Consider the following 17,595-nt stretch of genomic DNA (forward strand, 5'->3'; position numbering starts at 1 on the left):
CCAGCCTGCAAAAATTGTGCTCCACCTTGACCAATTTACTATTCTATGCCTCCCTTGTGCCCAACCTTCCTTCCCTGTTAAGTTTTTGGGTTGGTTAATGAGCTGATTAAAGACACTATCGCATTTTATTAACTAGCAATTAGAGTCAGTCACAGAGGTGTGTATAGGCTCCCCAAATGATGATGTTGCTTCTGTTACCAAGCTAGAATCAAAAGTTGTATGAATTTTAAGATTCTGGCTGCTTTCATTCATTCAAAGGTTTATTGTATGGCTATTTTCGTGCTGCAGTGCTCTAATAAAATCTGAATCTCTTTGAAACATTTTGCTCACAAGAGTGGAAATTATTTGATCTTCAAACCAGATAAAGTACCTTTGAGAGTCATAAATGTCACAATAAGCTGTATGAGACATTGGGACTATCTTCAGAAATTATTAATTTTTTGCCATCCATATTAAGTGACAGTAGGTCCAATGTTACCAAGTCTTAAGTCCTGAGAGAATCAGATAACATACCTTGATCACCATGGCATATCCAAATATTTTTTCCACATCCCTAAGACTTTCTTTTGGCTTAAATGAAGATATTTTAGCATATTGATTGAAATTTCCCCAACATCACCAAGTATGGCTTGTATAAAACTGGAGTTCAGCTTATAATGTATCTCTCCTTGTTTTTTTTACCCCTTTCAAAACTACCCTATTGGAGAGGTATGCCTCTATTTGATGGTGGCTTATGTTTAGATCAATATAGTCTCTTTCTAGGGCTGGCAAATGCTGTTTTAGAACCTAAAGGTTTGGGGTTTATTAAGAGAATAGTATACCAATATTTAAAAGAAAAAAACCTGATACTGATCCCCCAATAGTGCCAATTACTAATATTGCTGTTAAAGTACCCACATGAGAGTGCCCCCAATAGTGCCAATTACTAATATTGCTGTTAAAGTACCCACATGAGAGTGCCAGTTCTATATGTGCCTGTATGCATGTCACTGGAATTGTATGGTTCATCGCCTTCAGAAACTGAGGGGCAGAGAGGGGAAAGGACTGTAGTTCAATGACCAAATCTATTTTTACTTCCCAATGCTCTTGTGATTCAGCATTCCTGTATCAGGCCACATTTACTTAAATGCTCAGATTCTTTGCACTTTGGCGTGGTTTTCAAGAAAGCCAAATGACACTTCATGAGTTCTGGTTTGCATGAAACATTCCAGTGAAAATTGAGTACCTTGGTAATAACATCTTAGTCTTGCTCTTGTCCTAGATTGACGTGACTAATTTATGCAAGTTTCATCCTATTCAGGGGCATCTGAGTGGTAAAATTACATAGGAAATTCACCTCTTCCAAGGTCCTGGTTTCTAACTGACAGTTTCATTATTGGATCTAGTTATTCCAAAGCTACATTTCTAAAACAAATTCAAATGTAAACCTGAAAGACTGTTGGTGATCTGACCAATAAATGGGTAATGTGGTGGTCAAGCATTATAAGAGCCAGAAAAGGATCTTAAAGATTACTTCGCTACCTCTGACCCCCTGTTTTGTAGATGGAGGCAACAAGCCCAGAGGGGTGTAGTAGTTTGCCCAAGGTCACACAGCCCATTAGTGGCAGAACCCAAGTCCATGCTGCTCGTAAGCCTCTGTTTATATTGAAACTCAAACACTGACCACAGGGCTTGAAGTAGTGTAGGAAAACATGGACAGTCATCCTACTTTTCAGGATGGCTAGAAGTCATCCTATTTTATAAAAGCTGTATTGCTAGCTTCTGTTTTCTGTCACCTTCATTTCTGCATCTATCTCTTCACCTACCCAGTGAACCATCCTGTGTAACATGGATTAAAAAGTAGGAGAGTCAAGAAGAGCAACTCAACAAAATTCAGGACATCCATTGTACCTGTCAGTATATGCAAATGTTCCATGCTCCTAGTCTCCCACCTGTAACTAGTTTGTAATAGGGTAAAAAAGTGCTCACATCCTATAGATGCAAAAATAGGGATTCCCTACAAATGTTTATCCTGTGATAATAATTTTAAGTTCCTCTTCTGCCACTAGTTGAGTAACTTCAGACTAAAAAGTCATTTAACGTCACTGACGTTCAGTTTCCTTATCTATAAAATGGAGTAAACAATATTGGCATAATCTAAGACCCCAGGATTCTCATGAGAATCACATATGTTAAGATGTAGAAAGTGTTTTGTAATAATAAAGTAGTATGTAAATTGTGTTTTACTTATATACTAAAGATTTGAATGAAAATCGGGTAAGATACTATCAATCATTTAGTCCAAACCCTTCTTTGAAAGATGAGGAAACAGGCCCAGGAAAGGTAGAAAGGAGCACAGCTGGTAACAGAGCCTAGGTCTTTTGTTTCCAAACTCAATATTCATTCCACTACTGTGATGCCTCCAAAAAATCACTATATGATTGTCACTTACTGTCTGCAAAATGAAGAGGTTGGATTAGATGTTTGGGAACCAAAGTGTTTTATAAACATTAGCTGTCATTTTTTATTTCAAAAACTGTGTAATAATCTATATCCAATAGCTTGCTGTCTCAGGGAGGGGGTAGGGGTGGAAGGAAGGGAGAGAATTTGGAACTCAAAATTTTAAAAAACGAATGTTAAAAATTCTTTTTTCATGCATTGAGAAAAAATAAAATATTTTAAAAAATAAAATTGTGTCATTCTGTGTCCAAATGCCTAATTGTATAAATTGCAAAGTAGATAGAGCCTTTGTTAGATAAATATATTTAGAGAAATCACAATTATATAGAATTACCAGTCAATAATAAATGCTTTTAATGTAATTTTCCTCCAGAGTTTTCTCAGTTATCTGCTGATTAATTAGTCTGGAAGAAACATATGTTAACATTACTCTTTAGGGGAAAAAAGAATAACATTTACTTCCATGTTATAGGTCAATGGTTAATGTAGCCTCAGTTATATTTTCTCCCATTAAAAGTGCTCACTTGGCTCATCTGATTGTATATCAGATGGTAATAAGATCCTCAGCATATAAGGTTGTGACCCATGCCAGTAGGTTTTGCTGTTTCTAGGGTTTTCTTATTAATTGGTTGCATTGGATGTCAGATCTGGTTCTCATATGCCTTTGTTAAGGTTGACACATCTTCAAAAAGCCATTGAAGGTTTGGGGTGAGGGGAGGGAGGGAGGGAGAGAGAGAGAGAGAGAGAGAGAAGAGAGAGAGAGAGAGAGAGAGAGAGAGAGAGAGAGACTTTTACCCAAGCAAAAACTGAATCCCTGTTGCACAGCACAATTTTTATTTTTATGAGTTGAAAAAATAACATTGCATTCATTTGAAATATGTTACACATCAAAAACCATGTGTTTTATGGAGAAAATGTCCCCAAAATTTAATTCAAAATGAAACTAAATTTAGTCTTTAGAGCACATATTTCTGAAACTTGAAAATGGATTTAAAATGTTTAAATCAACCTTGCTAATTCAAAGTACTGATCACCTCTACACTAATGGAACCTTACAAAGATGTACTTTTTCTCTAGTGCTATAATAACAATGGTTGAGCTTTCATAAATCAATTTTGAATCACCCTCAGAGAGTCCTTGCTTAAAAGAAGCTGGTAAAATGAATAGTCACTGACTAGTGTATCTATTTTATAAAGGCTGGATTTTGGAATATCAGATTTTCTTAAAGCAATGAATACTTTGCATGGCTTTTTCTAGAGTGCTACAGCAACAGTACATAATAGAAGAATAGAAAGATACTCAAAATGATCATTAAATTGGGTGAATTTGTGGCCACTTAAGAAGAGACTTTTCAGGAAAGAAAACCAGTTTAATCAAGAATTCAGTGACAAGATCCCTACTTGTTAAAGGAAGGAAAAGAATGGAATCATGTCCTCTCAGAAATGCCATAATTTGGGGCAGCTAAGTGGCACAGTGGATAGAGTACAGGCCCTGGAGTCAGGAAGATTTGAGTTCTACTTCGGCCTCAGACACATAACACTCAGTAGCTGTGTGACTTTGGGCAAGTCACTTAACCCCAGTTGCCTTGGAAAGAAAGAAAGAAAGAAAGAAAGAAAGAAAGAAAGAAAGAAAGAAAGAAAGAAAGAAAGAAAGAAAGAAAGAAAGAAAGAAAGAAAGAAAGAAAGAAAAAGAAAGAAAGAAAGAAAGAAAAGAAAGAAAGAAAGAAAAAGAAAGAAAGAAAGGCCATAATTAGTCCATCATAACCTGGGTTCTTGTTGACAATGTCCTCAGAGGATGGGATGTGGCAATTTCACTCCATGCTGATTTGGGTTGAGGAGGGATCTCTTAGCTCCCTTAAGATTCCAAAATATAAATCTAGCCACTGATGAGATTCTTAAAATCTATTAATAATAACAATAACTGTGATAATAATAGCAGAATTATCAAAATTAAATGTTGGCAAATTATAAAGAATAAGGTTGCTCAACCCCAAAAAGATATTATAAGATATTTCCTCCTGCTTCTTCAAAAGGGTGGGATACTAAGGATGTGAAACACTATATATGACATAAAATTCTTTTTGATTTTTAATTAGTTTTGCTAACCATTTTTATGCCTATTTTAAAATTCCATATTATTAAAACAACTTTTTTATGAATTTTTGGGGAGATAACACATTGGAAAATAATGTAAAAATAGAAAATATATCAACAAAAGTTTATTTCAATAAAATAAGATAATGTATTTAAAGTAAAAAAAAAAAAGATTCCAAAATATATCTATGGTCTGGATGATAGCATTTATTTAAACTCCCTGAGCCCCTTTATATTTATAGCCTATGCAACATCTTGAAGTAATAGGTGCCATATATTTATTATGCAAAGAAATACATCCTTTTATTTGTCTTTAAAACTCCTCCTTTAAGTTGCAAGTAGTGTTCCCTCGTCTTTGCTATAATGCGACATTGAACTGTATATATATTCCTCAGAAAAAAGTGGACAAGTCAGTCATTGGCAGTAGAATTCTATCCCTATCCCTGACGCGATGGAACCAGTGACCTCATCATGATAGCAGAAACTCCTAGCCCAGACTTAGTTGTTACAGCTATGTCTGTAAGCCCATAAAGAAAGGCCAGCAATGAGGAGCTATCTGTATTACAAGTAGACAGCCCAACTGGGGGCAATCTAGAACTATCAGAAAGTGCAGGCACTTCCTCCTTAGCATGCTAGAAGTCACTTGCCTTTTCTCACTGCATACAATTTAGATATTTTACGAAGTGAAAGTAGAAATTCCAAATATCATGCTCCAAACAATGAGTAGGAAGACAACAAAGTCTTGTCACAAAGCATGAGTGTGGAGCAAAAAACTTAATACCCAAAACACTTCTGAAAGCCTAGGAATACAAGTACAGAACAAAGTCTGCTAAAGCATAAGAAAGATTCACAAAATTTTGAGATTAAAAAAAAGGTTTGCATTTCTTTAAGAGAAATGATCCTCTTAGTTTCTAAATTTTAAACAGCCAATATTTACCATATTTAGGTGGTCGGCATACAATAACTAATTAAAAGGTTTTTAAGAGGCATACTAATGCATTGTTAGTGAGGCTATGAATTGGTCCAGCTGTTATGGAAAACAATTTGGAATTGTGTGCCCAAAGTCATTAAGCCATGCATATACACCCTTTGACCTAGTAATACCACTTACTAGACATATATCCCAAAGAGATTTCAAAAAAAAAAAGAGGAAAAGACCCATGTGTACAGAAATATTCATAGCGGTGGGCAGGGAGGGGGCACAGTGGATAGAGCACCAGACCTGGATTCAAGAGAACCTGAGTTCAAATGCGGTTTCAGACCAGACACTTGACACTTACTAGCTGTGTGAGCCTGGGCAAGTCACTTAACCTCAACTGCCTCGAAAAAAAAACAAACAAAAAACGAACAAACAAACAAACAAACAAACAAAAAAGAAATATTCATGGCATCTCTTTCCATAGTAGTGGAAAAATGTAAAATAAGGGGCTGTCCACCTATTGGGTAATAATTAAACAAATTATGTTATATGAATGTAATAGAATATTGTTGGGCCATAAGAAAAAACAAAATAAGTGGTTTCAGAGGAGGATCTGTATGAACTGATTCAGATTAAAGTGAACAGAACCAGAAGTATTTATGCAATGGCAGCATTATAAAGAAAAACAATTTTAAAAGACTTGAGGACTCTGATCAGTGCAATTTTGTTTGGTCATTTCAGTCGTGTCCAACTCTTCATGACCCTTTTTGGGGGTTTACTGGATACTGGAGTAGGTTTACATTTTCTCCTCCAGCCCATTTTACAGATGAGGAAACTGAGGCAAACAAGGTTAAGTGTCTTTTACAGGGTCACACAGCTTGTAAGTGTCTGAGGCTATATTTGAATTCAGGTCTTCCTGACTCTGGGCCCGGCACCCTATCTACTGTATCACTTAATTGCCTGATTCCAGAGGCCCACAGATAAAGCATGCTACCTTCCAGAGTTGATAGAATAAGACATATGTTTTTTGAACTTGGCCTGTGAGGGAATTTGCTTTGCTCGACTGTGCATATTTGTTATGAGAGTTTGTGTTTTCTTTTTTCATGTTCATTGGGGGATGAGGGACGAAGTAGGAAGGAGAGAAAATGAATGTTTGTAATTGGAAAAAATAATAAAATTAAGTTTTAAAGAAGAGAACAGAAGGAAGGCCAGAAGGAAACACAGATAAGTAAGACAGCTTTAAAAGTTACATTTTTTAACATGTTACATACTTAAAAGGAAAAGTAAGCTTTGCATAATAGAGATTCACAGTTTCATGTATAACTCACTTTTCCTTCCACTTCCTTACTTGAGCAGGCCTCCTTTTCTTCATCCATAAAAATGAGGGTGTTGACTCTGAGGCACTACCTCACACCTATCAGATTGGCTAATATGACAGAAAAGGAAAATGATAAATGTTGGAGAGGGTGTGGGAACATTGGGACACTATTGGTAGAGCTGTGAACTGATCCAACCATTCTGGGGAGCAATTTGGAACTATGCCCAAAGGGCAACCAAACTGTGCATACCCTTTGACCCAGCAATACCACTACTAGGTCTGTATCCCAAAGAGATGATAAAAAAGGGAAAAGGACCCACATGTGCAAAAATATTTATAGCAGCTCTTTTTGTGGTGGCAAAAATTAGAATTTGAGGGGATGCCCATCAATTGGGGAATGGTTGAACAAAGTATGGTATATAAATGTAATGGAATACTACTTTGCAACAAGAAATGATGAACAGGTGGATTTCAGAAAAACCTGGAAATGTATATGAACTGATGCAAAGTGAAATGAGCAGAACCAGAACATTGTATACAGTAATAACAACACTGTGTGATGATCAACTAATCTTCTCAGTATTACGAAGATCCAAGACAATTACAAGGGATTCATGATGGAAAATGTTATCCACATCCAGAGATAGAAATGATGGACTCTGAATACAGATTAAAGCATACTATTTTTACTTTTTTTGTGTTTTTTTTTCCTTTTGGTCCATCTTTTCTTTTACAACTGTAATATGGAAATGTTTTACATAATTATACATATATAACATATCAAATTGCTTACCATTTTGGGAATAGGGGAGAGGAGGGAGGGGGGGAGAAAAATTTGGAACTCAAAATTTTGAAAAAATGAATGTTAAAAATTGTCTTTACATATAATTGCAAAAAATAAAATACTATAAATAAAAAAGTCTAAAAATTGAGATCGTTGGACTAGTCTTTAAGCTTTCAGCTTTGAAATTATCTATGTAAAGTGTAATCACCAATTAATGTCAAGATTTTAAAAGTGCAAGAAATTATAAGAACTCATTTCATCCTATGGGAAATGTAAGTGCTGAAATGAAAACAACGTTCAGTTGCACAACTCACCTTCAAAAATGAAAAGACAAAGGTAAGGGTCACACAGCATCAAAACAAGTGACCAGTTCAATTAATTCACCAGTTACTGGCAGTTATTTTTTTGATCATTCACTTTAGACATTTAGCACTGCAAAACAAGATAAGCTGATGGACTTTTTCCACTTCTCAACTGGTTATGTTGGCATCATAACAGTAAACACAACACAATTACCTCTGCTTCTGTTGCCTAAGTGAGGAAAAAAAATCATGTCGAATTATAGGAAATTTGAGATAGTCATCTGCCTCTTATCTGCCTCTGCTTAAGTTTGTACTATATTAAGCTACTTTTAAATTGAATAGTTTTAAAAATGATATCTAAATTTGTTTATACCAGGGGTGGGAAACCTGCAGCCTTGAGGCCACACATAGCCCTTTAGGTCCTCATGTCGGCCCTTTGACTGAATCCAAACTTCACAGAACAAATCCCCTTAATAAAAGGATTTGTTCTGTAAAACGTGGACTCATTTAAAAGGCCGAACCCAAGAACCTAGGAAGCCACATATGAACTTGAGGCTACGCCACCCCTGGCTCATACCTTTTCCTTTTCTTCATTATCAGGACCTTATTGCAATGTAGTCACGGCCCTTCTACTTGTCTAGTTCAAATCCTTGTTCATGCTGTTTGCTAAGTACTTGTTCTTTGTGACAGCTTTCAGCCAAAGAGAGCACACTGAATGGCACATTCCAAACTCCTTGGTCCTGCTGGGCTCTGAGTGAAACAAGCCCTTCAAACTCCATCATGTGAACTTTTCACAAAAAACAATTTCTCTCAGACAATTCCTTTCAGAGATACTATCCGTGAAATGGGGACTCAGGGAAGAGGTGACATCACCGGCCTCTTCTGGCAGGGGTCATGACCACCAAAGTTGTGTTTGTTAAGAAGCTTCTATGTGCTTTGGCACATGATTTTCTTAATTATTGAATGCTCTTCTCAAATCTTCCATAACCTTTCAATGTATAATTTCCCTATTTAAAGGTGCAAAGTAAAATACTGGCACCTAGAATGGTCAGAAATGAGAAAACTTCTCACAAGAGATGTCTTGCCAGTTCTGTGAGATACTTTGGAATTATAGGATAAGTAGAAGATACAGATTGCAATATGTATTGTGAATTTATATACAGATATATCCTATACATTTGGGGATAATCAAAATATAAAAGTTGTTGAAAAAATTACATCTACCAAAAGTTTCAAAATTAGGAATTATGAAGAAAAATAGGAATCATAGACTTGTAAAATGTCAAAGCTGGCAGCTCTCTAAGAAATCACCTCATCCAATCTGCATTTTGCAGGTAAGGAAGTTAAAAGCCAAAGAAATGAAGCGGTTGGCTCAAAGTTACACAGCTCCTTAGCATCAGGACCCTTTCCCCTTGACAGTTCAGTGGCCTTTCTGGTGTATCATGTTTAATGAATGCTTTGGTTTTGGTTTTTCAGTGCCCAAGGTAAGTATGGAAGAAGGTAAGAAGACAGGTGGGTTTAGGAGAAAAGATAATGACTTCTGTTTTGGACATAAAGAGTTTAAGATTTCTATTAGACATCCAGTTTGAGATATCTGAAATGTAGTTGAAAATGTGAGCTTAGCAGGGCAGCTAGGTGGCTCAGTGAATAGAGCTCTGGCCTTGGAGTCAGGAGGATCTGAGTTCAAATCCAACCTCAGACACTTGACATTTACTAGCTGTGTGACCCTGGGCAAGTCACTTAACCCCGATTGCCAAGAAAGAAAGAAAGAAAGAAAGAAAGAAAGAAAGAAAGAAAGAAAGAAAGAAAGAAAGAAAGAAAGAAAGAAAGAAAGAAAGAAAGAAAGAAAGAAAGAAAGAAAGAAAGAAAGAAAGAAAATGTGAAATTGGAGATCAGCAGAAGAAAGGTAGATTTGGGAATTGTCAGCAGAGAGATGGTCATTAAGTCCATGGGAGCTGATGAGCTCACCAAGTGAAATAATATAGAGGGAGAAGAGAAGAGGGCCCAGGGGAGAATTCTGAGGACACCTACAGTTAGAGGGCATGATCTGGAGGAGTATCCAGCAAAGAAGACAGAGAAAGTGTGATCAGATAGTTGGAGGAAGACCAGGAGAAAATGGTATCCAAAAAAACTAGAATGAAGAGAGTATCAAGGAGGAGAGAGTGATCAGCAGTGTCAGAGACTTCAGAGAGGTCAAGGAGAATTAGGACTGAGAAAAGAGATAGAAGATGAGAAAGAGGGGAGGAGACAGAATTCATGGTGAATGGCCTCAATTTTTTCTATAAAATGTGAGGCAAGGTTCTCAGCTGAGAGAGCAAGTGGAGGGGGAGTCATGAGAGGTCTGAGGAAGGATGACAAGATTTAGAACAGCTGCTGTGGAGAGTGGGATAGTGAGTTGATAATAGAGATTACCTAGCAGCAATGAGGGCCCAGTTGAAGTTATGTAACATAAATTTGTACTGGATTCAATCAGAACATCTGCCTAATGTTCTCCACCTTTGTGGAAGTACTGAACTGAACACTGGGAATACAAAGAAAGCCCCTACTTTCTAGAAGCTTTCATTCTAACAGAGTAGACAACATGCAAATAACTATGTATATGCAAGAGATATACAATGTAAACAGAAAGTAATCCTGGAGGGAAGGTACTAGCAGTGGGAAGAATCAGTAAGGCCTCTTGTAGAAAGTGAGGTTTAAGCTGAGTCTAGAAGGAAGCCAGGAGGCAGATGTGGAGAGGAAGAACATTCCATGCATGGAGGACAACCAGGGTAAGAGGTGGAAGTTGAGAAACAGAATGTCATTTGAGTGGAGTAGCAGCAAGAAGGCCAATGTCCTAGATCTCAGAGTATGTGGAGGGAAGTGTAAAAAGACTGGAAAGAAGTGAAGGGTCCAGGTTGTGAACAGCTATGAAAACCATAGGATTATATGTTTGATCCTGAAGGTAATAAGGAGCCTTTGGAGTTTATTGTGTAGTGGGGGGAGGGGACAGCAGTTGACATGGTCAGACTATTCTTTAGGAAAATCATTTTGGCAGCTGAATGGAGGTTGGATTGGAGTGAGGAGAGACTTGAGGCATTGAGACCAAGCAGAAGGCTATTGTAATAATCTAGGCAGTATGTGATGAGAGCTGACACTAGGGTGGTGGCAATTTTAGAGGAGAGAAGGAAGTTTAGAAGAGAAATGTAACAAAGGTAGAAATGGCAGGATTTGGGTAGTAGATTGGATATGTGGGGTGAGTATGAGTGAGGAGTCAAGAATGACACCATGGTTTCCAAACTCAATGACTGAAAGGATGGTGATGCTCTCAACATTAATAAGGAAGTTAGGGAAAAGAGGAGGGTTTGGCAGGGGAAATAATGAATTCTGGTTTTTACATACTGAGTTTGAGAGGTCTATGGGACATCTGGTTTGAGATGTTACATAAGACTAGAGGCCAGAAGTGAGGTAAGGACTAGTTAAGTAGATCTGAAAATCATCTGCATAGATAATTGAATCCATGGAAGCTAATGAGCTCTCCAAGTGGAATAATATGTAGGGAGGAGAGAAGAGGAACTAGGACAGAGTCATGGAGAACCATGGTTAGTGGGCATGATCTCAATAAAGAAAAGTCAATAAGGATGAAGATGGAGAAAAGACTATTAGCTTTGGCAATTAAAGGATTATTAGTAATTTTGGAGAAAGTTGTTTAATTTAAATGATGAGGTTAGAAGCCAGACTGCCAAGGGTTTAGAAGAGAGTGAGAGGAGGGAAAGTGAATACACTAATAGTGGATAGTTTATTCAAGAAGTGTAGTCCTGAAAGGGAGGACAGATATAGAATGTCATCAGGGATGGTGAGATCAAGTGAGGATTTGTAAGGATGAGGAAGACATGGATGGGAAGCAGCCACTTGACAGATAGGAAAAGAATGAAAGTTAATGTGAGTGGAGATGATGGAGGGAGGGAATCTGCTCAAGAAGATAGGATGGAATGGGATCAAGAGTATATTTTGAAGGGTTTTCCTTGGTGAGAAGGGCTACCTCTTCATCTAGGTGACAAAACTGAGTTCCTTAAAGATGAAGTGATTTACTGAATGTCCTGCTAGTAGTGAGTGGTAGAACTGCAATTTAGACCCAGGTGAGTGGTACATGTGTACCAGCACTAAGTGAAGACCCTTCAGAACACAAACCCCTCAGAACACAAAACCCCCTCCCCTTTCCTTCTCCCTCCCCTACTCTTACATGGTGTTAGCAGAAACTCCTGAGCCATAAGAACATCCTGTCTATCTCATCCTCTAGCTAGTTATATGACCTTGGGTAAAAGGCTGCCTAAACTGTGAGGCCCTGAAAAGGGGAACATGCTAACATAATTTCTATACCTCTTTGTCCTCTCTGTTGCTGGGGGTAGATTTATGTGCAAAGATTGTACCCCTGAGGCTCAGCCAATGAGCTGACGGGAAGGGGGTTAGGGTGGGCTGCTGCATTAGGGTCTATATATTCTTGCCTTAAACAAAGAGCTCTTGCACTCTCTTGGGCTGATGTGAGTGTCCTTTCTCGAGAAAGTCAATAAAGAGATTTCTCCTTTTTGCAAACTTTTGTCAAGACTCCAGTTTTAATTTGGGCAGATGGTCTCTATTCCACACACAGGTTCTCATCAATCTTTCTTTTGTACCATTCTGTTTCCTGTGAGAAGATGAAAGAAAAAATGGAACTGATGTGCACTAAGCTGGATCAGAGTGAGAAAAGGCTTTTATATGAATGTGGCAAGTATGGAATATTCCCATAGCATCCTAGAAACCACCTCCTTCTTGGAGAGAAAGGGCAGGGACTGTGAGAAAACAAAACAAAACTAAGGTTCCAAAGACCAGAAGTATTGGTGCTGGGAAAGAGCTATAACCCTATCAGATGAAGCACTGGGGTAATCTTGCTCTGGGCCAGGTTCTGCAGAACTGGCAACTAGTCCTAGGATTGAAGGAAATCTAGACTGTGGGAAATAGCATAGCAGAGCTGAGTAATGGGATTAACAAAAGGGGCTGCAGAGGACAGTGACATCAGTGAGGGCAAGGGAGGGATAGGGACCTGGAAAGCCTCTGGCAAAAGAGTAATTTCGACTTCTGGCGCCAAGATGGCAGAGTGAGGAAGGAAACTTCTGAAGCCCTCCCAAATTCCCCCTCCAAATAACTCGAAAACCACCTCAGAATGATCTAGGAGCAAGGATGCAGCTTACCATCCTGATAAGAAAGGTCTTTTTTACTGGGGTGGGAGGGGAGTGAGGTCCAAGAGCAGCAGCAGGAGTGAGCCTCACAGCAGGGGGCCTGCAGCAAGGCTCCAAGCAGGAGGCAGTCCACCAGGGAGGCGTGCCCCCCCTTGCAAACCAGCAGAAGCCAACTACCAGCACAAGTCAACAGTGAAGCCTTGACCCTGCTGCTGACCAGTAGTAAAGTCCTACTCCAGGGCTAGCCTAAAAGCAGAGACCCTGTTTCTGTAGCAACCCAGCAGCAACCTCCCACCCCTGGAGCAGACCAGCAACTAAACCCCATACCTGGGGGAGGCCAACAGAGAGGCCCCACTCCCCAATACAAGCCAAAAGGGAAGCCTACCCTCCAGAGGAAGCAAGAAGCCAAGCCCTAAAGCCCAGTGAAAGCCAGCAGAAAGACCCAGAGCCTCGGCACAAAAAGCTTGGGACAGTGCAGGACCAGAGCCCAACTCTCACATAAAAACACAAAGACATACACATAAAGGCAGAAAAATGAGCAAAAAACCAAAAAAAGATCTTGACTGTAGAAAGTTACTGTGGTGACAGGGAGGATCAAGACACAATAGCTACATGTGAAGCCTCAAAGAAAAGTGTAATTTGGAGTCAGGCCCAAAAAGAATTCCTGTAAGAGCTTTAAAATAATTTTAGAAAGCGAATTAGAGAGTAGAAGAAAAATTGGGAAAAGAAATGAGAGTAATTCAAGAAAATCATGAAAATATTGGGAAAGATATACAAAAATTTACTGAGGAAAATAACTACCTAAAAAATAAAATTGGACAAATGGAAAAAGGAAGTATAAAAACTCACTGAAGAAAATAATTCCTTAAAAATTAGAATTGAACAAGTGGAAACTAATGACTCTATGAGACATTAAGATACAATAAAACAAAATTTTAAAAAGTGAAAAAAAAATAGAATAAAATGTGAAATTTTCTCATTGGAAAAACAACTGATCTAGAAAATAGATCCAGGGGAGATAATATAAGAATTTTTGGACTACCTGAAAGCCATGCTTAAAAAAAAAAAAGGCTGGATAAAATCTTTCAAGAAATTATCAAAGAGGGGGCAACTAGGTGGCACAGTGGATAAAGCACCGGCCCTGAAGTCAGGAGTACCTGAGTTCAAATCCAGCCTCAGACACATAACACTCACTAGCTGTGTGACTCTGGGAAAGTCACTTAACCCCAATTGCCTCATAAAAAAAAATTATCAAAGAGAACTGCCCTGATATATTAGGACCAGAGGGAAAAATAGAAATTGAAAGAATCCACCAATCACCATCTGAAAGAGATTCCAAACTGAAAACTCCCAGGAACATCATAGCCAAATTCCAAAGCTCACAGATCAAGGAGAAATTACTGCAAGCAGCCAAAAAGAAACAATTCAAATATCGTGGAGCTACAGTCAGGATTGTACAAGATTTGTAGGCTTCCACATTAAAAAACCAGAGGGCTTGGAATATGATATACCAGAAGGCAAAGGAGTTAGAATTACAACCAAGAATCACTTACCCAGCAAAATTGAATATAATCTTCAGGGAGGAAATGGATATTTAACAAAATAGAGAACTTTCAAGCATTTCTAGTTAAAAGACTAGAGCTGAATAAAAAAATTTTACCTCCAAATACAAGACAAATGCAAACCAGAATCCTACAATATGTTGTTTACAAGAAACAAATCTGAAGCAGAAAGATACACATAGAATAAAGGTAAAGGGCTGGAGCAGAAACTATTATGCTTCAGCTGAAGCAAAGAATGCAGGGTTAGCAATCATGATCTCAGACAAAGCAAAAGCAAAAATAGGTCTAATTAAAAGATATAAAGAAGGAAATAACATCCTGCTAAAAGGTACCATAGACAATGAAGTAATATCAATACTAAACATATATGCACCAAATGGTATAGCATCTAAATTTCTGAAGGAGAAGTTGAATGAGTTACAGGAGGAAATAGATAATGAAACTGTGCTAGTGAGAGACCTCAACTTTCTTCTCTCACAACTAGATAAATAACCCAAAAATAAATAAGAAAGAAGTTAAGGAGGTGAATAAAATTCTGGAAAAATTAGATATGATAGATCTCTGGAGAAAATTGAATGGGAATAGAAAGGAATATACCTTTTTCTCAGCAGTAAATGGCACCTACACAAAAAAAATTAGGACATAAAATCTCACAACCAAATGCAGAAAAGCAGAAATAGTAAACATGTCCTTTTCAGATTATAATACAATAAAAATTACATTCAATAATGGATAATGGGAGGGCAGCTAGGTGGCACAGTGGATAGAGCACTGGCCCTGAAGTCAGGAGGACCTGAGTTCAAATCCAGCCCCAGACTAAACACTTGACACTTACTAGCTGTGTGATCCTGGGCAAGTCACTTAACCCCAATTGCCTAAAAAAAAAAAGAAAGAAAAAAGAAAAGAAATCATAGTAGAAATGTTAGCTAAGCAATAAGAGAAGAAAAACAAATTAAAGGAATTAGGAAACAAAACTATCACTCTTTGCAGATGATATGATGGCATACTTAGAATTAACTAAAAAGACTACTTCAAAGTGTTAACAACTTTAGCAGAGTTGCAGGATACAAAATAAACCCACATAAATCATCAGCTTTTCTATATATCACCAACAAAGTCCAGCAGCAAGAGATAGAAAGAAGAATTCCATTTAAAATAACTGGAGACAATATAAAATACTAGGAAGTCTAACTGCCAAAACAAACCTGGGAACTATATGAACATAATTATAAAACACTTTTCACACAAATGAAGTCATATTTAAACAACTGGAAAAATATTAATTGCTCATGGGTAGGCTGAGCCAATATAATAAAAATGACAAATCTACCTAAATTAATCTATTTATTCAGTGCCATACCAATCAAACTATCAAAAATTATTTTATAGAGCTAGAAAAACAATAACAAAATTTATCTGAAAGAACAAAAGCTCAAGGATGTCAAGGGAATCAATGAAAAAAAAATGCCAAAGAAGGTAGTCTAGCCATGCCAGATCTCAAACTGTATTATAAAACATGAATTATCAAAACAATCTGATACTGGCTAAGAAATAGAGTAGTGGATCAGTGGAATAGATTAGGTACAAATTACATTATAGGTAATAACCACAATAATCTAATATATGATAACCCAAAGATCCAGACTTTTGGAACAAAAACTTATTATTTGATAAAAACTGCTGGGAAAACTGGAAAATAATTTGGCAGAAACTAGGCATAGACCAACATCATACGCCCTATGCCAAGATAAAGTCAAAATGGGCATATGGTTCAGATATAAAGGTTGATACTATAAGCAAATTAGGAAAGCAAGAAATAGTTTACCTGTCAGATTTATGGAGAGGGGAAGAATTTATGACCAAAGAATAGGTAGAGAACATTATGAAATGTAAGATGGATCATTTTGATTACATTAAATTGAAAAGTTTTTGCACAAATAAAGCCAATGCAACCAAGATTAGAAGGGAAACAGAAAGATGGGAAACAAATTATTATAATCAGTGTCTCTGATAAAGGCCTCATTTCTAAAATATATAGAAAACTGAGTCAAATGTATAAGAATACAAATCATCCCCCAATTGATAAATGGTCAAAGGATATGAACAGGCAGTTTTCAGATAAAGAAGTTAAAGCCATCTATAGTCATATGGAAAAAAATGCTCTAAATCACTATTGATTAGAGAAATGAAAATTAAAACAACTCTGAGGTACCACATCACGCCTATCAGATTGGCTGACTTGACAAAAACAGGAAAATGGTAAATGTTGGAGAAAATGTGGGAAAGTTGGAACATTAATGCATTGTTGGTGGCATTGTGAACTGATCCAAGCATTCTGGAGAGCAATTTGAAACTATGCCCAAAGCTATAAAATTTTGCATACTCTTTGACCTAGCAATACCACTTTTAGGGTTGTGTCCCAAAGAGATCATAAAAATGGAAAAAGGACTCACATGTACAAAAACATTTATAGCAGCTCTTTTTGTGGTAGCAAAAAATTGGAAATTGAGGGGATGCTCATCAATTGGAGAATGGCTGAACAAGTTGTGGTATATGAATGTAATGGGATACTATTGTTCCATAAGAAATGATGAGCTGGTGGACTTCAGAAAAAACCTGGAAAGACTTACATGAATTGTGTGGTGACTAACTTTTGTAGACTTAGGTCTTCTCAGCAATGCAAGGATCTAAGACAGCTCCAAAAGACTCATGATGGAAAATGCTATCATCCAGAGAAAGAACTATAGAGTCTGAATGCAGATCAAAGCGTACTATTTGCTCTTTTTTTGTTGTTGTTTCTTCTTTCTCATGGTTCCTCCCATTGGTTCTAATTCTTCTTTACTACATGACTAACATGAAAATATGTTTAATGTGAATGCGTGTGTAGAGCCTATATCAGATTGCACACCATCTTGGGGGGAAGGAGGAGAAGGAAGGGGAGAAAATTTAGAACTCAGAATCTTATGGAAGTGAATGTTGAAAACTA

Source organism: Phascolarctos cinereus, unplaced genomic scaffold (genome assembly GCF_003287225.1).
Source record: "Phascolarctos cinereus isolate Bilbo 61053 unplaced genomic scaffold, phaCin_HiC Scaffold_8;HRSCAF=390, whole genome shotgun sequence".
NCBI classification, from domain to species: Eukaryota; Metazoa; Chordata; class Mammalia; order Diprotodontia; family Phascolarctidae; genus Phascolarctos; species Phascolarctos cinereus.